We start from the raw sequence: 14,555 nt of genomic DNA on the forward strand, positions 1-14,555 counted from the left end.
CGAAGGGGAAAGTGATCCACCAGCCGATCAAACATGTGCTGTTACCTCTGATGGAACCAACCAAGATGTTGAAGGAGGAAATGTGCCACCTACTGATGCAACATCTATTGCTGAAGCAGCTAGTGATGTCCAACCACTTGAAATTGAGTTGTTGATATGAAAATTTCGTTAAACCACTGACAAGTACACCAGATTGCATCAAGTAATACCACGGTGAGTGGGTTATCGTTCTCACAAGGATTAACGGATTAAGCAACCATGATTAATTGATTATTTTAGTTAGATGATTCATATTCAAGTGAGAATTAATCAAAGAACATAAGCATAAAACTAAATAACTTGGCATTAAAGTAAATAACTAGAAATAAATGACTGGATTTTAAATTACTTAAAGTAAAACTAAGAGAAGAATTTTTACAAACACTTGAAAGACATAAATATGCATAAGTAAATAAAGCAATAAATGTGCATAAATAAATAACAAGAATTTAAAGAGAACAATTAAATGACAAGAATTAAAGACAAGAAGTAAATGACAAAAATTAAAGGACAAGAATTAAATGAAAGCTAGTATATGACATGAATCTTAAGAAAGCAATAAATGAATTAGAAGAGTAATATGAATTAAAATATTAAGGATCGGAGATATTGAATCTTCATGAATCAATGAGACCCACTCCCTTCTCAATTATACAAAGTTAGATATATGATAAATCATAAGTAATTGAACCCCAATTTCTTTGTGATTTAATTTCTCTTGACTTAATTAATTGCCAATTTCTTAATCAATTGCTCATCGCTAATGCTAGGGAGACAAAAAAAACAGCTAGAACTTGCCGTATTTAACATTCATTAATTGTCGTAACAATAAATGAATGCTAAATAAGGCAAATTATGGTTGTTTTTAGCTGATTTTCTTTGGTTACCAAATATTTTCGATTGCTCATGAGAAGTGGTGAAGTTTGATTTCTGATTCAAAACCACATCATTCTTGAGATTTAGATCTAAATTGATTCAATGCCACTTATCAAATTCTAAATCCAAAATCAAAAGAATGATGAGAGAAGAGTTTCAAGCTCAATCCTATGATCCATTTTCTAAATTTTCATAGGATTCAAGTAAGATTCAAATTATTTTTCAATAGATTTGAATCCTTGTAATGAAAAATAAACTCTCTCTTAGAACAACAAAGCTTGAATCAATAAGAATAGAAAGATAACATCAATTTATTATTATTCAATAGAGCTCCTCTCCTTAATGGAGGAGTTAACTACTCATAATGGAAGAAAAGAAAAATGGGTATGAAGTATATACAAAGGAAGAATGGTGAAGAAGAAGAAGATGAAGAATGTGCCGAAAGAACATGGGTAAAGAGGTGCCCCTTACAATGTATCATCTATGGGTTTTTATACTACTCTAGAACTCAAATTCAAATGCAAACTAAATTCAAATTACATCAAATTCAAAACTTTTAACTATTTCTATAAGATTCTTACTTGTTAATGGGTCCTTTGTGGCTTTGATTGATTGAGAATTGTGGCTTGGATGAAGGTTTGGGCGTGTTTTACGGTGAGTTTTATGAGCTAAAAGATGCTCTTTTTTCATTGCCCAAATGAATCTCCACCATAGACTATTATATATCTTTGAAAAACTCTAGATTTTATCTTTCTAACGCCTCTAAGAGCACATCATTTGAACCTCTATAACTCAAGTTATGATCCTTTGAACGTGAAGAGGTCAGGGTGATGGTTGGTACTATGCCCAGCTTTCTTCCCATCGTAATGAATGGTGAACCTCATATTTAGTGTCCACTATAGAGTATTATATATGGTTGGAAAGATCTGGATATCTAATTTCTAATGACACTAAAATTACTTCATTTGGAATTTTGTAGTTTAAGTTATCGTTATTGGAGTATGAAGAGGTCATGTTGCAATTTCATCTTGAACTTCTCTTTGGCTTGTGGCGTTTTTTGGTTGCACCCTTGAGCAACAATGGCATTGGAGGCTCCTTGTCATGCATCAAAATAAGGTCCATTTGGTGATGTTTGATATTCCAATTGGTTAGGGTTGGAGGCTTCACTCATAATGCTTGAAACAAAGCCTTCAAAGTTTGCACCATCTTACTTGTTTGTCTTTAAACCAATGCTTAACAATCCTTCTTGATCCTCTAAATTATTGCTCTAGAAGTGTTGCCTAATTGATTCTCTATTGATGCATTTGTTGTTTCTTTTTTCATCCATTTCTACAAGAATTCATAAATTCAAGGCAATCAAAGTAATCTTCAAATAAAGCACAAAACACTTCATAATTAAGCAATGTTTAGTGACTTTTTATATGAAATAAACAACCAAAACAACTCATGATGCAATATGCATCACAACACCATTTGAACTTTGCTTGTTCTCAAGCAAATAAAGAATCATGCAATACAATTTGACAATCTAAGGTGAGAAGAATAGCAATTCTTAATGTTCTTGGTTGACTAGTTTGCTATGGATATAACAATCACACAAGAATTCTAAATAATTGATGTTTCTATCTTGATCACTTTATGAAATCTTTTCTAGTATTCCTTCCTTAAAGCAAGCTTATTATCTTTTCCTTTCTTAGTTTCTCTTATTAGGTGCTTTGCACCATGAATTTCGCTTTGACTCTAAGAGTTTATTTTCAAGTATTATCACTTGATACATAAACACCACAAGCATATGACTAGAGGATTCTTTGAACTTTGCTATTAGTTCTTTTCTTTTTCCCTAATCATTGATGCTTTGAGCTTTGAGGGAGTGCTTTACACTTGAGCCTAACATTGACTCTAAGTGTTTTGTTTTCAAACTTTTTACTTGATACATAAACACTACAAGTACTTGACTAATGAATTGTTATTGGTACTCAGAGTCTTCAGCTTTTTTCTTCTTTTCCCTTTTCTTACATGATCATTAATTAGTGATATTTGCTTCTTCAAGGTTCTCAAAATTTCAAAGATTTTATAAAGTGTTCTAGATGAAAACTTCAATCAAATAGATTCAAATGTGTTGAGCTAAAATAGTTATATTAGCCTTCCAATACTCATATGTTCATGCTAGCTTCTTCTTTAGTACCTTGTTTATTTATATATGATCATGATGCTTAATTGCTTTGAGTAACAAATTTCAAGATGGTAATTATGATGTAAAAACAACATGTTACAATTTAAAATTAGACTCCTAATATGCTTATCTAAGCAAGAAGATCATACATGCATTCTATAGGAATGGAAGACAATCATGCATGAAATTGAAAGTATATGAAGCAAACTAGAGGAAAAGAAACTTAACCACCTTGAGGATCACTCCATCATCATTGTTGTTACCAATTTCTTCATCATCCTCCTCTCCAATACCAAACTTGGAATGATTACTTTTCCTCAAACAACAATTAAAGTAGTGGTGATGGAATTTATGATTAATTATAAATGTCTTCAAAAAGTAATGTGAATGATGCCTATTTTTATTCAACTAAAGCAAGCAAAATTAAAGACAAAATAAAATAACTAAAAAGAAATAGAGAATGTGATTGCATGAATAAGTGGTCATGCATGGTACATTGCATGGGAAGTGTGTGCCAACACCAAACTTAGTTTGACACTTTCATCTTAAAATTGTGCAAGTACTTTAGTGAAGATTAAAACTCACATTGTTGCATGACAATACCAAACTTGTTTTATGTAATTAAATACCAATTATTAGAAAGTTAAAACAAGTAAAGCAAGAAATTTGTTACCAAACGTTGGGTTGTCTCCCAACAAGTGCTCTTTTAATGTCATTAGCTTGACGTATGGTTCTTGAATTTTCTTTCTCTTCTTCCAATTGGTTAAGAAAAATGACTTCAATGGATATGAGGAGAAAAATGATACCCATCTAAAATCAACCCCGTACAACTCTTTGATTCATTAGGACCAAGAAAAATATATTCAATTGTTGGGGGGAGAGACTTTAATTCAAATGTGGGTGGTGCGTTCAAATTTTCCTTCCTAGGAGCTTGCATGCGTAGAATTGAAGAGATTTGTATGGCATCCTTCTTAATTGTTGGAATGTGCATGCATTGAGTGTGCATGGTCTCCTTCTTTGGTGGAGTGGATGTAGATGCTCCTTCTCCCTTTTGGTTGTTGGCTCTCTCAATAACCTCAACTTGTTCTTCAATGCTTGTATCCTCATTCTCCACCATCTTACCACTTCTTAGGGTAATAGCTTTGTATTTCTCTTTGGGGTTGGGATTTGTACTACTAGAAAATTTATTAGTGGGTTCCTCAACAAGTTGCTTTGCAATTTGTCTCATTTGCACCTCTAGTCTTTTCTTTAGGCTTCCTATTCTTCTCTATATGCTCTGAACTCTTGAATGAAACTATTGACTTCTTGAGAAAATTGTTCTAATGCTAGCTCAAGAGATGAAGGTTGAGAATGGTTTTGTGAATATGAAGGTGCTGTGGTGAAGTTGTTTTGAGGGGTATGGAATGAGTTTGTGGGTAGTAAAATGAATTTTGTATATTTTGAAAGGAGGTTTGTGTATAGTAGGATAAATTTTGTGGATGGTGAAATGAATTTTGTAGGTTTTGAAAGGAATTTTGTGCTGAAGCATACTCAAGTGATGAAGGAATTTGATATGAATAATCAGGAGGTGAGGTTGAACAATCTTGCATAAATGCAGCAAAAGATTGCTCTAGTTCATTCATGGCACGTGATGCGTGAGCATCTTATACCCTTTTTCTAGTTGTTTTTGTATTGTTTTTAGTTAGATTTTATTAAGTTTTATTATGTTTTAGTTCAAAATTCATCTTTGGATGCTACTTTGAGTTTTTCTTGTATTTTTATGGTTTTAGGTAAAATTCGGAGCAGTCTGGAGAAGCCTAGAGAAAGAAAAGAAAAAGCTGTCAGATCCCCTTGGGCGCTGAACGCCCAACCTGGCGTTCAACGCCAGCAAGGGGGTAAGAAGTCAGAAGCACAACTCCTCTCTGGGCATTTAACGCCGGGATTGGGCCTCCAAGTGGATTTAGCACTTCTTAGGCTTATCTTATTTTATCTTTGTAATTTTTAATTTAAAATAATATTTTTTAGGTTTAGTATTTATTATTAGGTTAGTATTTAAGGAGGAGATTACTGAGGTTTAAAAGGATCTTCCCGAAAGACTTCTAAGAACACTGTTTTCTCTGTAAGTCATGAGCAACTAAACCTCCTGGTTAAGGTTAGGAGCTCTGTTTATTTCTATGGATTAATATTATTACTTTTCTATTTTAATATATGTTTGATTCCATTCTAAGGTGTGACTCGTTCTTAATCTAATAAAATTGAGTGGAACGGGAGTATGACCCTTTTTTCTACATAAGTTCTTGTGATACTTGGCCAAGGTCGTTTGAACTACAGCTTGAGAACACACCTCCTAGACGGCTAATCTACAACTCGTTGGGGACATGAAAACATTTGTTCAGGCGTGATCTGGGGTGATTAGGGCATTTGTGGTATAAACTAGAATACTAAACTTCACCCTCTGATTCGAATTAACTAACCTTGTTTTTGGCGTTTTAGTAGGATCAAAGGAGATTAATCACTAAGGGATTAGGGTTAATCATTTACAGTTTGCCATGGAATGAATCATTCATTGTTAAAATAGTTAGTAAGAATATTAATTCGAAAAAATAAACATCTCCAATACCTTAACTATTTTCATATATTGAATTTACACAACCTTTTATTGCCTTTCCTATTTAATTGTTTTATGCGTTTTCAACGATAATCACCTTTCACTATCTGCCTGACTAAGTCCAGACAATCCTCGTGGGATCGACCCTCACTCACCTGAGGAATTACTTGGACGACCCGGTGCACTTGCTAGTTTAGTTGTACGAGTTCTAATTTCGCGCACCAAATTTTTGGCGCCGTTGCCGGGGGTTGTTCATGATTGACAACTACCGGTTGTCTTGTTGCTTAGATTAGGTAATTTTATTAGTTCTTGTTTAATTATCTTTCTTTTGATTTTCGACATATTCCTTATTTATTTTGCTTAATTTTCGATTGTTACCCTATTTATCTTTCCCTTGAAATTCAAATTTTTTGCTTCCTTTTGTTTTGGCTATCTTAATTTTAGTTGATTTCAAATTTTAAGTTTAGTGTTTCTTTTTATCTTGTTTGTTTTCTTGAATTTTTGGTGTCTATCTTGTTTATCTTATCCTTTTATTTTCGAATTCTTGTTATCTTCTTTTTATTTAATTTCAATTTTTAAGTTTGGTGTCCCGTTAGTGATTTTCTTTTTGGTTTAATTAATTTTCCTTTTAATTTTTGAAACCTATCTTATTTATCTTTCTTGATTTTCAATCTTTTTCTTCTTTATATTTTTCTTGAACTTTGAATTTTATTTTAGTTGTTTTAATTTTCATTTAAATTCAAATTTTAAGTTTGGAGTTTCTTTAGTCTTTCTTTTTTTCTTTTTCTTTTTTTTGAATTTCAAAAAATTTAAGACCTTTTCTTTCTAATTTTCAAAATTTTTTAAATTAAATCTTCCATCTCTATTTCCAAATCTTTCTTAGTTAAATTGTTTACTTTATATTACTTTATTTCTTTATTAGGATACCTTACAGGGAGTCCTCTATACTCTGACATAGAGACTCCCACCATTTTTTTGTTTCTTGTAGTTTATGAGCAGGAACAGGAATAAAGAATTCCTTCTTGATCCTGACCCTGAACCTGAGAGGACCTTAAGGCGGCGGTTTCAACAAGCTATATCTTGCAAAACCGGAGAGAATCTCACGGAAACTTTTGAGAAGGAAGCTGAAGAGGCCAATATGGCTGGAGGAAATCCGAACGCTGAGGAGCACGCCAGGAAAGTGCTTGGCTCAAACACTGCACCCACTGTTGATTTCTATGGGCGCAGCATATCAGTACCTGCCATTGGTGCCAACAATTTCGAGCTCAAGCCTCAACTGGTCACTCTGGTGTAACAGAATAGTCAGTTTCATGGACTCCCGTAGGAGGACCCCAACAAGTTCATATCTGATTTCCTGCAGATCTGTGATACTGTGAAGACGAATGGAGTGAATCCTGAGATTTACAAGCCCATACTCTTTCCTTTTGCTATAAGGGACCGAGCAAAGCTATGGCTGAATTCTCAACCCAAGGAGAGCCTAGACACATGGAATAAGGTGGTTACTGGATTTTTGACCAAGTACTTTCCACCCCCAGAAGTTGAGTAAGCTTAGAGTGGAAGTCCAGACCTTCAGAAAGAAAGATGGAGAATCCCTCTATGAGGCCTGAGAGAGGTACAAGCAGTTGATCAAGAGATGCCCTCTCGACATGATCTCAGACTGGACCATGCTAGAGATATTTTATGATGGCCTCTCTGAAATGGCAAAGATGTCACTGGATCACTCTGCAGATGGATCATTTCACATGAAGAATACACCTGAGGAGGCACACGAGCTTATTGAGATGGTTGCCAACAACCAGTACATGTACACTTCTGAGAGGAACCCTGTAAACACTGGGACTACTCAGAAGAGAGGAGTCATGAAAGTGGACACACTGGATGCCATTTTGGCTCAAAACAAGCTTATGTCCCAGCAGATTAGCATGATCCCCTAACACCTAAGTGGGATGTAGGTTTCAACGGTTAATACTCAAGATGCAGCCTATGAAGGAGACGCTGGTGACATTGCTCAGACCACCATGGAGGAAGTGAATTACATGGAAAATTTCTCCAGAAATCCCAACAGTGATCCCTATGCAAATAATTTTAATCAGGGATGGAGGAATCACCCTAACTTTGGATGGAGAGAGCAGCAAGGGAGGCAGCAAGGCTTCAACAATCAAGGTGGAACCAATCAAAATAGGTTCAACAACAGACAGTTCCAACCCTCTCAGCAGCAGATGGAGACTCCTCAACAAAACCTCTCTGACCTAGCCACAATAGTTTCTAACCTCTCCAAGACCACTCATAGCTTTATGGCAGAGACTCGGGCTTCAATTCGGAACTTGGAGATACAAGTGAGTCAATTGAGCAGTAGGATACCTGAGAGACCTCCCAACACTCTCCCTAGTAACACAGAGGTAAACCCAAGGCACGTGATGCGTGAGCATCTTATACCCTTTTTCTAGTTGTTTTTGTATTGTTTTTAGTTAGATTTTATTAAGTTTTATTATGTTTTAGTTCAAAATTCATCTTTGGATGCTACTTTGAGTTTTTCTTGTATTTTTATGGTTTTAGGTAAAATTCGGAGCAGTCTGGAGAAGCCTAGAGAAAGAAAAGAAAAAGCTGTCAGATCCCCTTGGGCGCTGAACGCCCAACCTGGCGTTCAACGCCAGCAAGGGGGTAAGAAGTCAGAAGCACAACTCCTCTCTGGGCATTTAACGCCGGGATTGGGCCTCCAAGTGGATTTAGCACTTCTTAGGCTTATCTTATTTTATCTTTGTAATTTTTAATTTAAAATAATATTTTTTAGGTTTAGTATTTATTATTAGGTTAGTATTTAAGGAGGAGATTACTGAGGTTTAAAAGGATCTTCCCGAAAGACTTCTAAGAACACTGTTTTCTCTGTAAGTCATGAGCAACTAAACCTCCTGGTTAAGGTTAGGAGCTCTGTTTATTTCTATGGATTAATATTATTACTTTTCTATTTTAATATATGTTTGATTCCATTCTAAGGTGTGACTCGTTCTTAATCTAATAAAATTGAGTGGAACGGGAGTATGACCCTTTTTTCTACATAAGTTCTTGTGATACTTGGCCAAGGTCGTTTGAACTACAGCTTGAGAACACACCTCCTAGACGGCTAATCTACAACTCGTTGGGGACATGAAAACATTTGTTCAGGCGTGATCTGGGGTGATTAGGGCATTTGTGGTATAAACTAGAATACTAAACTTCACCCTCTGATTCGAATTAACTAACCTTGTTTTTGGCGTTTTAGTAGGATCAAAGGAGATTAATCACTAAGGGATTAGGGTTAATCATTTACAGTTTGCCATGGAATGAATCATTCATTGTTAAAATAGTTAGTAAGAATATTAATTCGAAAAAATAAACATCTCCAATACCTTAACTATTTTCATATATTGAATTTACACAACCTTTTATTGCCTTTCCTATTTAATTGTTTTATGCGTTTTCAACGATAATCACCTTTCACTATCTGCCTGACTAAGTCCAGACAATCCTCGTGGGATCGACCCTCACTCACCTGAGGAATTACTTGGACGACCCGGTGCACTTGCTAGTTTAGTTGTACGAGTTCTAATTTCGCGCACCAAATTTTTGGCGCCGTTGCCGGGGGTTGTTCATGATTGACAACTACCGGTTGTCTTGTTGCTTAGATTAGGTAATTTTATTAGTTCTTGTTTAATTATCTTTCTTTTGATTTTCGACATATTCCTTATTTATTTTGCTTAATTTTCGATTGTTACCCTATTTATCTTTCCCTTGAAATTCAAATTTTTTGCTTCCTTTTGTTTTGGCTATCTTAATTTTAGTTGATTTCAAATTTTAAGTTTAGTGTTTCTTTTTATCTTGTTTGTTTTCTTGAATTTTTGGTGTCTATCTTGTTTATCTTATCCTTTTATTTTCGAATTCTTGTTATCTTCTTTTTATTTAATTTCAATTTTTAAGTTTGGTGTCCCGTTAGTGATTTTCTTTTTGGTTTAATTAATTTTCCTTTTAATTTTTGAAACCTATCTTATTTATCTTTCTTGATTTTCAATCTTTTTCTTCTTTATATTTTTCTTGAACTTTGAATTTTATTTTAGTTGTTTTAATTTTCATTTAAATTCAAATTTTAAGTTTGGAGTTTCTTTAGTCTTTCTTTTTTTCTTTTTCTTTTTTTTGAATTTCAAAAAATTTAAGACCTTTTCTTTCTAATTTTCAAAATTTTTTAAATTAAATCTTCCATCTCTATTTCCAAATCTTTCTTAGTTAAATTGTTTACTTTATATTACTTTATTTCTTTATTAGGATACCTTACAGGGAGTCCTCTATACTCTGACATAGAGACTCCCACCATTTTTTTGTTTCTTGTAGTTTATGAGCAGGAACAGGAATAAAGAATTCCTTCTTGATCCTGACCCTGAACCTGAGAGGACCTTAAGGCGGCGGTTTCAACAAGCTATATCTTGCAAAACCGGAGAGAATCTCACGGAAACTTTTGAGAAGGAAGCTGAAGAGGCCAATATGGCTGGAGGAAATCCGAACGCTGAGGAGCACGCCAGGAAAGTGCTTGGCTCAAACACTGCACCCACTGTTGATTTCTATGGGCGCAGCATATCAGTACCTGCCATTGGTGCCAACAATTTCGAGCTCAAGCCTCAACTGGTCACTCTGGTGTAACAGAATAGTCAGTTTCATGGACTCCCGTAGGAGGACCCCAACAAGTTCATATCTGATTTCCTGCAGATCTGTGATACTGTGAAGACGAATGGAGTGAATCCTGAGATTTACAAGCCCATACTCTTTCCTTTTGCTATAAGGGACCGAGCAAAGCTATGGCTGAATTCTCAACCCAAGGAGAGCCTAGACACATGGAATAAGGTGGTTACTGGATTTTTGACCAAGTACTTTCCACCCCCAGAAGTTGAGTAAGCTTAGAGTGGAAGTCCAGACCTTCAGAAAGAAAGATGGAGAATCCCTCTATGAGGCCTGAGAGAGGTACAAGCAGTTGATCAAGAGATGCCCTCTCGACATGATCTCAGACTGGACCATGCTAGAGATATTTTATGATGGCCTCTCTGAAATGGCAAAGATGTCACTGGATCACTCTGCAGATGGATCATTTCACATGAAGAATACACCTGAGGAGGCACACGAGCTTATTGAGATGGTTGCCAACAACCAGTACATGTACACTTCTGAGAGGAACCCTGTAAACACTGGGACTACTCAGAAGAGAGGAGTCATGAAAGTGGACACACTGGATGCCATTTTGGCTCAAAACAAGCTTATGTCCCAGCAGATTAGCATGATCCCCTAACACCTAAGTGGGATGTAGGTTTCAACGGTTAATACTCAAGATGCAGCCTATGAAGGAGACGCTGGTGACATTGCTCAGACCACCATGGAGGAAGTGAATTACATGGAAAATTTCTCCAGAAATCCCAACAGTGATCCCTATGCAAATAATTTTAATCAGGGATGGAGGAATCACCCTAACTTTGGATGGAGAGAGCAGCAAGGGAGGCAGCAAGGCTTCAACAATCAAGGTGGAACCAATCAAAATAGGTTCAACAACAGACAGCCTCTCACCTCTCAGCAGCAGATGGAGACTCCTCAACAAAACCTCTCTGACCTAGCCACAATAGTTTCTAACCTCTCCAAGACCACTTTATGGCAGAGCACAGAGGTAAATTCAAAGGAAGAGTGCAAGGTCCTCACTATGGACAAAGAGGCCGAAACCAAGGAGGAGCATGCTGCTGAGGATTTGAAGGAGAACAAGGCTCAAGATGAGACAGGGAGTGCACTAGTACACGCCCCTATGGAGATGAAGGAGCCTATAGCACAACACCCCCTGAACGTGCAAAAGGAGACTAAAGATGAGAAAATTGCTCAATTCTTGGTAGTCCTCAAGAAATTACAAGTCAATATTTCTTTTGCTGAGGTGTTGGAGAAGAAACCCCCCTATATGGCCTGTTTAAAAAGTGTAATTTCTGAGAAGACGGTCCTGAGGGGAGATGAACTATTGTGCTGACCAAGGAGTGCAGTGCATTAGTGCAAAAGAAGCTACCTCCAAAAATGCCAGATCCCGGAAGCTTCCTGATTTCCTACACTATAGGGACCATCACATTTGAGAAGGCACTATGTGGCTTTGGATCAAGCATAAATCTTATGCCTCTCTCTGTGATGAAGAAGTTGGGGATCTAAGAGGTGCAGCCCACAAGGATCTCACTAGAGATGGCAGACAAGTCCCTAAAGCGGGCATATGGAATGATGGAGAACGTCCTTGTAAAGGTTGAGAATCTTTACCTCCCTGCAGACTTCGTGATACTTGACACTGGAAAGGACAAGAACGACTATATCATCCTAGGAAGGTCCTTTCTAGCCACTGGGAAGGCCTTAATAGATGTTGAGAGAGGAGAGTTGGTTCTGAAGTTATGGGAGGACCATATAATGTTTAAGATGCCCAACCCTCACTCTCTCTCAGATAAAGGATGTACTACAATACAACACTTAGTGTTTCAACCTTCTCTCTCAGTGCAAAGCCATACAGAGCCCCTTGACATTAAACCTAAGTTTGGTGTTGGGTATTCACCACCAACCATTGAGGAAGGAGGTACCAAGAAGAAAGTACCCAAGGGCTGGAGGAATAAGAAAATTCCAACTAAGAACTTCTCACCTGGTATAAGAGTTGTCTTCACAAGAAGTCCAGTCATACCACACACTGTGAACCGGATCATGTCTCTGGAGCATGTTGAACTGATTCATGAGAGCACAAGAAGGAAGTTCACCATGAGGGGTGAAGATCTGAGCCCCTATGAACCTTCATAAAAGGAGTTGTCTATCAAGCTAATGATGGTAAAGAAGCGCTTGTTGGGAGGCAACCCAACCATATGTATCCTATAGTTTACTTTTATTTTCTTTTATGTTATTTTAGTTCATTTGAAATTTATTTCATGTTATTTTATTTTCTATTAATTTTCACAGTTGTCCACTTTTTTCTAACGTTTGTGATCATGTGTAGCACTTAGAACAGAACCAGGAATGCGTAGCAGGAAAACAGAACACCTTGGAGGATGCCCCTTGCTGGCGTTGAACGCCAGAACTGGCATTTAGCACCAGAAGAGGGATGGAAGCTTGGGCGTTTAACGTCCATACAAGAGCAGTCCAGGACCAATTTTTGGTCCCCCTAGGGCGTTTAACGCCCATCCTTAGCATTGAACGCCCCCCTCCCCCCCCCTCCCCCAAAAAAAAGAATCCCACTCTGGTGTTCAACACCCAGCCTGGCGCTGAATGCCCAAGGGGGAGGCAGCACATTCAAATTTGAAGTCTTTGGCCAATGAATAAAATCCAACCACCAACCACCCCATTATTAACTCACTCTTACTCCTTCTCTCTCCTCTTACACCCACTTTTTCAACCACATTTATCCATTCCATCACCCATCAATTCCCTTGATTCCCTCACCCCACCTTTTACTCTACCTAATAACCTCTCATTAATCCCATCAATTTCTCTTCCCACCAATCCCATTCACATTCAAATTCAAATCCCCCCTCCCACCAATTTTCCCTCCCCATGACCGAACTAACCCCCTCTCCACTCCTATAAATACCCCTCGCTTCATCCGCTCTCATCACACCATTCACTACTTTCCCCTCTTACACACTCTTCTCCATACACATTTCCCTTCTTCCCTTTTTACTTTCCCCCCCAAAGGCCAAAGCCTCTATCCCTATCCCCTCTTATCTTTTTCTTCTATCTTCTCTGCTTTTCTTTTTCTTTTATTTCTATTTCCTCGGGGATGAGCAAAATTTTTAAGTTTGGTGTTGAAAGCTCCACTTTTTGCTTCTTATATCTTACTTCCATGGCACCAAAAACTAGAGATTCTTCAAGAAAAAGGAAAGGAAAAGCCCCGGCTTCTGCTTCCGAGCCATGGGAGACCACAAGATTCCTCACCAAGATCCATCAAGACCACTTCTATGACGTGGTGAGGAAGAAGAGGGTAATTCTCGAGATCCCCTTCAAACTGAAGGTCGATGAGTACTCGGAGATCATATACCAAGTTCTAAGACAGGATTGGAAAATTCTGGCCAACCTCGTGACCGAAGTTGGAATGTTGTTGGTGCAGAAATTCTATGCCAACACAAAGAAGCATGATACAAGCGTGAACCCGAAGCCAAAAAATTGGTGCACCATGGTCAGAGGGAACATCATAGATTTTAGCCCTGAGAGTGTGAAGGTGGCATTACAGGTGCCAGAGCCACGAAATGACCCTCAATCGTACACTCGAAGGGTCAACACTGACCAAAGGCTGGACCAAGTTCTTTCTGAAATCTGCGTGCCTGGAGCTCAGTGGAGGAGGGACACTTTAAGGTAAGTCGTACCAACTGGGTAGGCTTGACCTTAAGCCAGTGGCTAGAGGATGGTTGGAGTTTATCTAATGTTCTATCATCCCTACGAGTAACCACTCTGAGGTTACACTCCAGAGAGCAGTGATGATCCATTGCATTATGCTCGGCAGTGAGGTGGAGGTACATGAGGTGATCCCTTAAGAGATTTACAGAGTAGCTGACAAGCCGTCCACTCAAGCAAGGCTGAAATTCCCTCATCTCATTCACCGCTTATGTGCAGCAGCTGGAGCTCATATAGAGGGAGATACCCTGATCGACAAGGAGAGACTCGTCATAAGGAAGGGTATGGAGCACGCTATGGAGCCCACACAAGGACCGCAGCAAGATCCAGTTTCACCACCTCCGCAGGATATTCCGGAGATGTCTCAAGGGATGTACTTTCCTCCCCGTGACTATTGGGATCAGTTGACTACATCTTTAGGGGAGCTAACATCATCAGTTGATCAGCTAAGACTGGAGCATCAGGACCAGTCTACTA

The sequence above is a fragment of the Arachis ipaensis genome, chromosome B06 (assembly GCF_000816755.2).
Source record: "Arachis ipaensis cultivar K30076 chromosome B06, Araip1.1, whole genome shotgun sequence".
NCBI classification, from domain to species: Eukaryota; Viridiplantae; Streptophyta; class Magnoliopsida; order Fabales; family Fabaceae; genus Arachis; species Arachis ipaensis.